Raw genomic sequence first — 10,704 nt, forward strand, 5'->3', positions numbered from 1 at the left:
GTTCTTTATTTGGTGGCCATTCGTGTTTCCTTTTTTGTGCATGTCTGTGTCTTTGTCCATTTGCAGTTGAGATGTTTCACTTTTTGTCACTAATTCATTGATGTCCTTCATATATCCTTGGCCAGTTACATATGCAGCAAATATTATCCCCAGACTGCAATATGTCTTTTCAATCTCTTTATGATGAATCCTGATGAATATAATAAGATTAAAATTTTAATGTAGAAAAGTATATGAATTATTTCCTTTATGGTGTCTTTTGTGACTTATCTGAGACATTCTTTCCTATTCTAAATTCTATGGCTTCTTTTAAAAGATATTTAAAGTTATTTAAGCTGGGCTTGGTGGGGCACACCTGTAACCCCAGCAGCTTGGGAAGCTGAGACAGGAGGATGGTAAGTTCAAAGCCAGCCTCTGCAACTTAGCGGGGCCCTAAGCAACTCAGTGAGACCCTGTCTCAAAATAAAAAAGGGCTTGGAGATGTGGCTCAATGGTTAAGTGTCTCTGGGTTCAATCCTGGTACAAAAAAGAAAAAATGTGCCTTTTACATTTAAATTTTCAGTTTTTGATATATGGTTGGGAATCATTTTATTTTTTTCCATATATATGGAAACCAGTTTTCCAGGGCCACTTATTGAATGAGCCATCATCCCTTTTTGCCTTCTCTGTCAGATATTTGAACATGCATGGTCCGTTTTGCTGCTTTCTCCTATGTCCCATTGGGGTATTACTATATCCCTACACCACAACACAGCTTGAATTTCTAAAGCTTAATAATAAGTCTTAATATCTGGTCTCTTTCTTCTCTAGCAGCATCTTGCCTGTTCTTACTCTTGGCTCTTCCCTGGACAAATTTTTTAATAGTCAGATTTCAAAAAGAGTGTCACCGGTAGACAGTAAGGGCAGGGATTAGCACCTACATGCAAAGCAGTGACACTAGGGTCACCATTCTGGGGCAGAGTAACATCCAAACCAGGACAGCTGGTGTCAGAGACCAGACATGTCTGAAGTCAAGGGATCAAGGTCTCTGAGAGCCAGAACCTAACCACCCTATAGAGGGAAGCTTGGGCAATGTCAAAACATGGTTTGTGCCCACTGGCCCAATGAGGACCTCATGAAAGTACTAAACCTTTATTATAAGCATCCTCATCAAGAGGTTTATTAAGGAACTAGAATTATTTATTCTGAAGAGGAGAAATGGCAGAAATGACTTAATTGTTGAATACTGTTCTGGCCAGAAAGATCAATAAAAATGAAAAACAAGGCCAGACTTGGGAGTTGAGACCCATAGGGATCAATTAGCACTAATAGGAGAAAAATCTGGCTGAATCCAAAGCAATGGCCTGTTTTCTCCCACAGAGAATGAAGGTGGTTCCAATCCAAACCCACGTCTTTTACTGGGGTATATGTTGTTTGTAAGATAATATTCATTAAGCATTTAATATGGGCTTGGCTCTCTTCTAAGCATAAAACATGTATTAACTGATTTAAATGCCCTCTCCAATCAACTCCAAGTATACACCTGACTTGTGATTGATCAGTCAGCATTTTCCTGTGAGAAATAGATCACTGAAGAAAATTGAAGAATTCCCCTTATGTATAGACTTTGACAACCATTCCTCAAACTGAACATGTGCATTTTCCTAGCGAATCTTGCTTATTTGACCTGCATGAAGAAATGTAAAGCTAGGAGCCAGGTTATGCCATTTAAAAACAGAAACAGGCTCATGGTGGCTACATCTTCTCTGCAGAGACAGGCAAGAGGAAGGGAGGAGCAGGAAGATGGATATTCTAGACCAGAATGTCTGGAGTACCCATTATGTCCTACACAGAACAAGGGCACCTTGGCCCCTTGCTTCGGGCCAGGAAGTCCATGGTGTCAGACGCCAAGTCTTGGCATCAAGGATTTTCCAACAAGGAAGGCAGCCACCTAGAATCTTTTGTGGAGCAAGACAGGTTATAAATAGACCTATAATTCTTTTTTTTTTTTTTTTTTTTAACCAGAAGGCAACAGGCTTAGCACAGCTATTCTTCCCCTTGGTTCTCCTCCCTGCTTCGCCTAGCCTATCAAATCCCTGCTACCAGGCAGAGCCATCTGCCTACCAGCCAATCCGCTGCAGCAGCCTCAGGAGGGCTAGGCTGGAAACTGCTTCTTTGATGACTTCAGGTTGTGACTTTGCTTGTAGAGAAGAATAAATCTTCCTATCTTACCTCTGGCTAATTAGGAAGGAGGTAGAGGAGACAGGACTTGATTATACAATTTGTCACCTGTAACTAGATCACTATGGCATCTCTTGCAGAGGGAGGCTTTGGTTATATCCATAGAGCAGAAAGAGGCCCTGGGCCCTGGAACTTGCAGCCCAGACCTGCTTGGGGGGGGGGGTTTCACTATGAGAGTATGTGGCTTGTGGTGTGTGTGCCTATGTGTGAGAGACAGACAGACATATATAGCGACAGAGACACAGAGAAAAACAGATTGATTTCATCTGCATTTAAGCATGCAAAGACTAGAAAGTCATTTAGCTTATTGCTCCTCAGTCTTTGTTGTACATCAGTATCACCTGGAGGCTTGTTAAATCACTGATTTCTGGGCTCCGCTCCCAGCGTTTCTGATTCAATAAATCCAGGTCAGGACTTGAGAATCTGAATTTCTTCTGAGCCACCAGATGATGCTGATGCTGCCAGTGTGAGGATCACTCTTTATAAACCACTGACTTTGCCTAATCTCCTGATTTCACAAATGAAAAAAACCAAAGCCCAACAGTTAATGAAAATACCTGAACAAAGGTGCACAACTGGTTATTGGCTAAAGCCAGAATAGACTAGAAGCTCCTAGGTTCCTATTCTGGTGCTTATCCTACCACTTTAGACTGGTACATGCCCAGGATGCCAGAGAGGTGCTATTCTAATAATAAACATGCTTTCCTTTATAACTGAAGATGGCCAGTCTCCATGCTATTTCCTCTTCCCCTGCCTTCCCTAGTCCAACATAACTGGCTTGCTGGCTTAGGACATAAATAGCCCAGCCCAACCCACTCACCCACTGTCCAATGGAGCTGAGAATCAGATCATGTTCACACAGCCAGGTGCACACTCTAAGAGCCTTATTTCTACTTTAATCCCTTAGTGTCCTTGTTGAAACATGAGCCAGAGATCTGAGGCCTCTGTAGTGACCACTGGGCATGCACATTGGCCCTGGTTCTATCTACATCCTCCATGTTCATCATCAGATATGGTATCTGATATTTCACATCTTATATTTCACTTCACTGTCTTGCCTTTTCTGAAACTGACACCCTCCTCTGGATGATACCCCCCCCAAGGTGAGGCACTAGGATTTTGTTGGTCCTCACCCCTGGGCTGGAGTGTTGACCTATACTGAAACCTGATGACCGGGGCCTATAGTCCACAGATAAACCTCTTCCATGATGTCCGTCTACCTAGAGGTCTTCTGAGCTCTGACTGCTTCCTGAGTTCCCTGGAACTACTTTCTGCCTACCATATTGGGAAACTCAGGCTCAACCTGATATGAAATCAAAGCTGAGATTGGTCTTAAAGTTTCTTTGTTCATCTGTCACAGGCACTTCCAGCTTCTGCACTGGATAAGTTCCCCAGTCCCTTCTCACCCTAGCAGGGAGATCTAACACAAAAATGTCCCAGAGAAGGCAAGTGTTTCAAGTGATTTTTCCCCAACAAGGGGAAGGAACACACTGGACCCATATACAGTAATACCTGGAAGGCCTCTTTTGATATGGAACGTGATGGTCTGGAAGAACAAAGTTGGCCACATTGTTCTTTATAAAGAATTAGTAGGGGTTAGGGATTTTGCTCAATGGTTTGAGTTTGGTACTTGGCCCTGAAAAAAAAAAAGAATTGGTAGATATTGAAGGTTATAGAAAAAAACAAGAAAAGATACTGGAGAAGGTTCGCATAGTTTGAGCGACACTGGTGGTTAGAACCTAGATGAGGCAAGTAGCCAATGAGAGATTCCTTACATGGAGTGACCAGAGAATTTTCCTTGCTCACTTTTTCTGCTGTGATCTCCTTCTAGCTCCAAATTTTGGTAGGCTTGTACAGCTTTTGTGTGATGGCATGGGGTGAGAGAGCAAGGCAGTACACAGAATTGTGATCTGCTCCAACCTACGTGATGCTAGCAGCTCTGTATCTTGCTTCTTGGTTCTAATCTGCTAGAACGTCAGAGGAGTGAGCGGTGGCCAATTGTGAGACTAGGAGAAGCAGGGAGGAGAGCTTGACACAACTGCCAGGTGGGGGACTGGCACTAGAGGGACATGAAACATACCATCCATTTGCTGATAGTACTGGAAGCTTCAAAGTCTACTTTGAGATGATGGTCATTCTGGGGTTCATTGTTACTCTAGACATTTGAGAGAACCAGACTGACAAGCAACACAGTAAACTCTCTTTAACGTAGGTAGATCCAACTAACTTGGAATCTGCTCCCTCAGTAAAGAATTTGGGGGAGATGATTCTCCCCTGCCCCACATCTGTGAAAAAATAAATCAGGAATAGAAACAAAGTGGAAGGAAGGATATTTAGACTTTGTAAAGGAATTATTTATTACTAAAAAAGTGTTTATCACCCTAAAAAATAATTTGCAATAAACTCATTCATAATTTGAAGAGATTTGTGGTTTTAAAGCAGAAATTTTTAAACCCTCAATCCTTTTTTGAAATTTGGTTTGAGGATAGTCCAAAACCTCTTCCCAACCCCTTGTTCCCCTCTAGATTTTATCCCCTTATTTCTCCCAAGCAGGCCTTGCACAGTGGGGAGATGATATGGCAAGGCAGGTTGCCATTTCTAAAAGCCTCCCCAAAGCATCCTGGAATGGGATAAGTTTTCTTTCTCCTTTCCAGATAAGTGTCAATCATCAGGGCTGGAGTGGAGGGTTGAGATATTGCGGTGGGAATAAAGGGGGGTAGGGAGAAGGTACTTGCTGAAAGCATTCCCCTTATTTATTTGTTCCTAGGCCAAGGGCTGCTGGAAAGTGTCTTTCAGAGTGCACCTTGGTCCTTTTCCTGAGAAAGCCAAACTTGGAAGTGACTAGCAGGTCTAATTGTGCCTCTGTGGAATCCAAATTCTGGAAGGAGTCAAAGAGAAGTCTGGAGGCCTCTGTCTGGAGAGAGCCTGATGGAATAAATCCAAGTCTTGCATGAACCCAAAAAGCTGTCAGGGTGCCTGGGCAGCGTGGAGCCGATCTGGACGATGCATTCCAGATGGTTCGCCCACTTTCCTTGAGTTTGAGGCCAGTTGGAGCTCCTGGGCGGACTCCCAAGGTAGCCCCCTAGAGGGCTCTGGGCAACTGTCCAGATGGGAGGGACCAGGCTAAGGATCACTGTGGCAGGCTCAGAGTTAAAAGGAAGGGCCCCTCCTTTGTGTTGAGCATCTGGATATCATTTCTCAAGCTATTAAAAACCCTAACTCTACTCTGCCAAATACAACCAATTCATTTAAAAAAAAAAAAAGCACTTGGGGAGTGATTCCAAGCAGTTGCCCCCAAATGGATCCAAATAATTTAGGGCTATATGATAAGCTGAAGCTCAAAGAAAGGGCTCCAAAACTCTAATGGGCATCTAGTGGCCACCCCACCCACCACCTCCCAGCTTCATCAACTAGCAATGATGCCACCAAATGCAGAGAGCCCAGGGCAATGCCAGGAGTTTGCAATGTATTTTACTGTCTTTTTTTTTTTTTTTTTTTTTTTTTTTTAGCTTGTACAAAATATACAAGACAGATGTGGAAGATTTTCTTCTATGTTTAAGGCTTTCAGACTAGGTTACAGAAAATAAGTACAAGGCAGAGAGAAGGGACAGGAAGAGTATGTGAGAGAGCAGAGAGAAGGAACAGATCAATATGCCACTTGAAAATTCTCAGTGGATTCCATGGTCTGTGAATCCTCTCTGGCCATGATAAAATGCTTTCCTCTAAAAAGTAGGCCATTTGCCTGTGGTCCTGTTTCAGCCACTTGGCTGGATGGTAACCTGAATTCAGTCAGCTAATAACAGCCTCTTTTCTAAGGGACCTGGGGTGGGGGAGGCAGGAGGAGCCTCTGCCCCCTGAGTATCCATGGTTAAATGGGAGAAAAACCTCCCCTGCTTTTAGAAAATCTTGGCCTATGAGGCAGGAGTTCCCAGTGCTGGGGGATATATTCACAGAGCAGCACATGCTAAACAATTCCAAGGGAAAGGAGCCCACAAATATCAAAGGCAAACACAATGAAGGAGTGAGCAAAACAGGTTGGGATCATTTGAAAGGAAAATTGTTACTAAGAGAGAAAATCCTTTCCAACCCAATAGTTGTATGTAAAGGAAGTCCAGGTCCTGCCCTTTTTAATTTTTTTTATTGGTTGTTCAAAACATTACAAAGCTCTTGACATATCATATTTCATACATTTGATTCAAGTGGGTTATAAACTCCCATTTTTACCCCGTATACAGATTGCAGAATCACATCAGTTACACATCCACATTTTTACATATTGCCATACTAGTGACTGTTGTATTCTGCTACCTTTCCTATCCTCTACTATCCCCCCTCCCCTCCCCTCCCCTCCCATCTTCTCTCTCTACCCCATCTACTGTAATTCATTTCTCTCCCTTGTTTTTTTATTTTTTCCCTTTCCCCTCACATCCTCTTATATGTAATTTTGTAATATCTTATATATTCAATTAATTCTCTAAAGTGTCCTTGCTTGAACAATGGAAATGTCTTAGATATACAGTAGTCCTCCCTTAAACAAGGTTTCGCTTTCCATGGTTTCAGTTACTGTGGTTAACCAATGTCTGAAAATATTAAATCGCAAATTCCAGAAACATACAATTTACAAGTTTTAAAATCTACATGGTTCTGAATAATGTGGTAAAATATAGCACTATTCAACTCCATCCCTTCTAGGACTTGACTCATCTCTTTGTCCAGTATTTTTTATCTACACTGTGTGCTACCTGCCATTAGTCACTTAGCAGCTGTCTCAGGTATCAGACTGACCATTGCACTATTGCTCAGGGCTTGTGAACAGTGTTTGGTACTATCTTGGTTTCAGACACCCATGAGGCATCTTGGAATATATTCTGTAAATATGAGGGGGAATCCACTGTATATCCCCCAGCTCTATGAACTACCAATGATGGCGAAAAGCATGTTTCCTGAAATTTTAACCCTATTCACATTGGGAGAAAATAATGACATTTAGTACATCAGTGTCTATTTTGAATAAATCAATATGCTAAAGCAAATAAAATATATATAATATATACATATTTATATATAACTATGCATATTTATATTTAAATATATATTATATATTTATAAATATTAAACATACATATATACATGTATATATATTGCAAACATATAGTGATATAACCTTATGTGGCATATCCACACATTCCTAACTGCTTAATCTATGTCCTCATAAGTCATGTGAGAGCATTATTATCACCACTGTTCAAATACCTAACTTGAACCTTGTTTTCTTGGATGCCGCAGCATGCAAATCTATAATCTCAAACTCAGATCCTTGGCAAGGACCTTTCTAGAATTCCCAACAATTCCTTCAATTCTTTGCTGTATCCAGGGTTTTATTGATCAATGTGAATCCCACTCATGACAGCTTTTCTGTGAAATACTAGTCCTCTTAATAGTTTGGTGTTTGGCTCTCTTCTTGTCAACTTGGAGTCAAAATTCAGGCCTAACCTCTCTCTCCTTTTACTATACTAGAAAATTGATAGCCTCTCAAATACTACAAACAATACTTGTCCGAAACTCATCCCCCTCACCGTAGCAGAAACATATCATAAGCATCTCCCAATCCTTCTGAAATAATGTTGTAAGTAATAGGCACACAAGGAAATGATAAGTATTTTTTTTTTTTACCTCAGATTTAAAGGAGGGTATTTTGATATTATTTTCCAGGTAGGGAAACTTACATGATGAAGAATTTCCTTAGTTTGGTTGTTTCTTTTTCTTTCTTAGCTGAATTTTTCAAGGGGTCCAGCTAAGCATTGTTTTGCTGTGGTTCTTTACATAGAGCAATACTAATTGCCCTTGTCTTGCACATCCCTGATAAATGGCAGCATTGCTCTTCTAGGTTCTTCTGCACTCTGGCTGTGTTACTGGCAGTGGTCCTGGGAACCTGGGGGAGTGGGTCATGTTGTGTTTCTCAGCTCTTGTGTGCTTGCACAGAAGATTTTAAGAAGTCATGAAACATAGTGAAAATATGTCGTGTTTAATTAGAAGATAAAGGAGAAGACATGCTCAAGGGAGAAGATGGAACCTCTCAGAGAGGAAAGGGGGCCCTTTGCTCCTTAGTTTTATTGGGGGTTTTAGGGAAGTGTCTAGAGAGTAATACTCAATTACCATGTTTCAACATTTGACTGACAATAGGATTGCATCAGATTTTTAAGTCCCAGCTGTACATGTACCCATGTACCCAAGTAAAATCCATGGATCCATGGTATATGTTGGAGAGGGTGGACTTTACTATTATAATAACATGCTAAAGATTTAAAGGCAACTTTTATTCACAATGGTCCACACTGACCCATCCCAATTGGAGTTTGCTTGTTGTTTTTTGTCTTTGTTTTACACATTTTATGTACAGTGAGCTTTGTTTTTAATTATTCTGTTTCCTTGGGTCTTGGAATCTTTCTTTGGTCTATATAAAGGTCACAAAAGTCCCTCCTTCAGGGTGATTTGTGTTCTTATCAGCAGGGAGGAGTCTTAAATTCCTCTGCCAGAGAACTTAGATTCCTTGGCCCAAAGAATATCTCCAAGGGTAACAGGTTGTTTGTCAAAGAATGTAATGTCCTATTGACTTAAGCTAGAGCAGGGCCAGAATGGCCTTAGGTAAATTTCTTTTTAAAAGAAAGTATGTGGCAGGCCAGCACGTAGGCCCTTATTTCATGTTCCTACTACTTATATCTATCTGCTACCTATCAGCCAGACTTCTCCCCTGTGACTCTTGCTTCTCCATAAGATGGTCCACATTGGATGGAAGAGTACAGGATCTCCCAGAGACACCTTGAGTTTGGCCCCAAGTCACCTTGTATAGGGAACAGAGGCAACAGGAACCTACATTGTAGAAAAAGATGCATCTCTTCCCAGCTCCAAATTCCTTGGGCACCCCATTTTCATTTCCTCTCCTAAAACTGTCTGTGAGCTCTACCTAAGATGGAGATTCCAGTGTTTGTATAAAAATCAGATATCTGGGGAGCTCTCCCACAACAGATACTGAAGTCCTTGAGGCTTCGCCTCATAGTGGTTTGGCCCAGATTTTCTAGGACAACTCACTGCACTGGGGAAAATAAGCTCATCTGGTCACTGAGCTGACAGATGGTAGGGACTCTGATCAAGAATGTCAAGAAAGACTCCACAAAGGGGCTGGGGGATATAGCTCGGTGGGTAGAGTGCTTGCCTTGCATACACAAGGCCCTGAGTTCAATCCCCAGCACCACCAAAAAAAACTTCACAGAATATTGCTGCTCCTACCTGTGGCTTTTGGTGGTGCCACAGGGATCTGTCCACCTGGTAGCCTACTCATACTTATGAAGTATGAACATTAAAAGAATCTGGAATGCCTCAGCAGACAGGTGACCTGATTTGAGCCAGCAGAGGAGAATCTGTCAAACTAAATCTTCTTTGGAAAATGTGGGACTTTTCTGGTAGAATCATCCTAGAACCTAATAGCTGAGAAAATTTGGCTGAGAAGATCAAGACTCATCCAAGAAGCTGTCATGGAAACACACATCATCCTGCCCTGATGGCTGATTGCCAGAGTAGTATGGTTCCAGGTAAGTCACTAGCAAAGAAAAGAGTATTCTTCCTTCTTTGCAACAGAACCTGCAGCCTGGGCTACTAGAGCAAGGTATGATGTAGAATTGGAAGAATACCAGGTTTCTGCTATCTGATGATATTGGTGCTCACTGAATTCTTTCATCCAATCTCCTACTTCGATGAGGTCATTGGGCATTTCATTTGGTATTGAACAGCTATTCCCACATGGTTGCTGTCCATGGCTCCATCTGAGACACTGTCATATTCTTGGTTGACCCAAATAATCACATTCTGGGCTTTTTCCTAGCTTCTCTTGCCTGTTACTGAGATATTAGACTAGATTACTATGCAATAAATACTCTAGAAAGAAGGTTTTTACCAAAAGTACAAAACTTAACTTTTTTGAATATTTTTTTTAGCTGTAGATGGACACAATACCTTTATTTCATTTGTTTATTTGTATGTGGTGCTGAGGATCGAACCCAGTACCTCACATGTGCTAGGCAAGCACTCTACCACCGAGCCACAACCCCAGTCCCCCAACTTAACTTTAACTGGTAGCAACTCCTGTTAGGATACAAGGCATAGCAGTTTTTCTTTTCTGAAACTCTTTCTTCTCTTTGTTCATTTTGTTTCCGTAACTCTTAGGATCATGTAGAGACTAGTCAAATTTCTTCCATTTGATAACTGAGGACAATGTAATCCCCTCAAGACATGTTCAAGGGATGCCAAAGAATCAGTGACAAAGGTGACCTTTGGATTCCTGATTTCAATTTTGGGGTTCTGTCTACTAATCATTTATTTCACTTATCCAATGCAGAAACTAAACTTTAAAATGCCTACTACATGCCATGGGAAATCAGGCTTCTAGTCTTATCTCCCACAGCCGCCCACATGAGCCATCTGTCCAAC

The sequence above is a fragment of the Urocitellus parryii genome, chromosome 12, assembly GCF_045843805.1.
Source record: "Urocitellus parryii isolate mUroPar1 chromosome 12, mUroPar1.hap1, whole genome shotgun sequence".
Classification (NCBI taxonomy): Eukaryota; Metazoa; Chordata; class Mammalia; order Rodentia; family Sciuridae; genus Urocitellus; species Urocitellus parryii.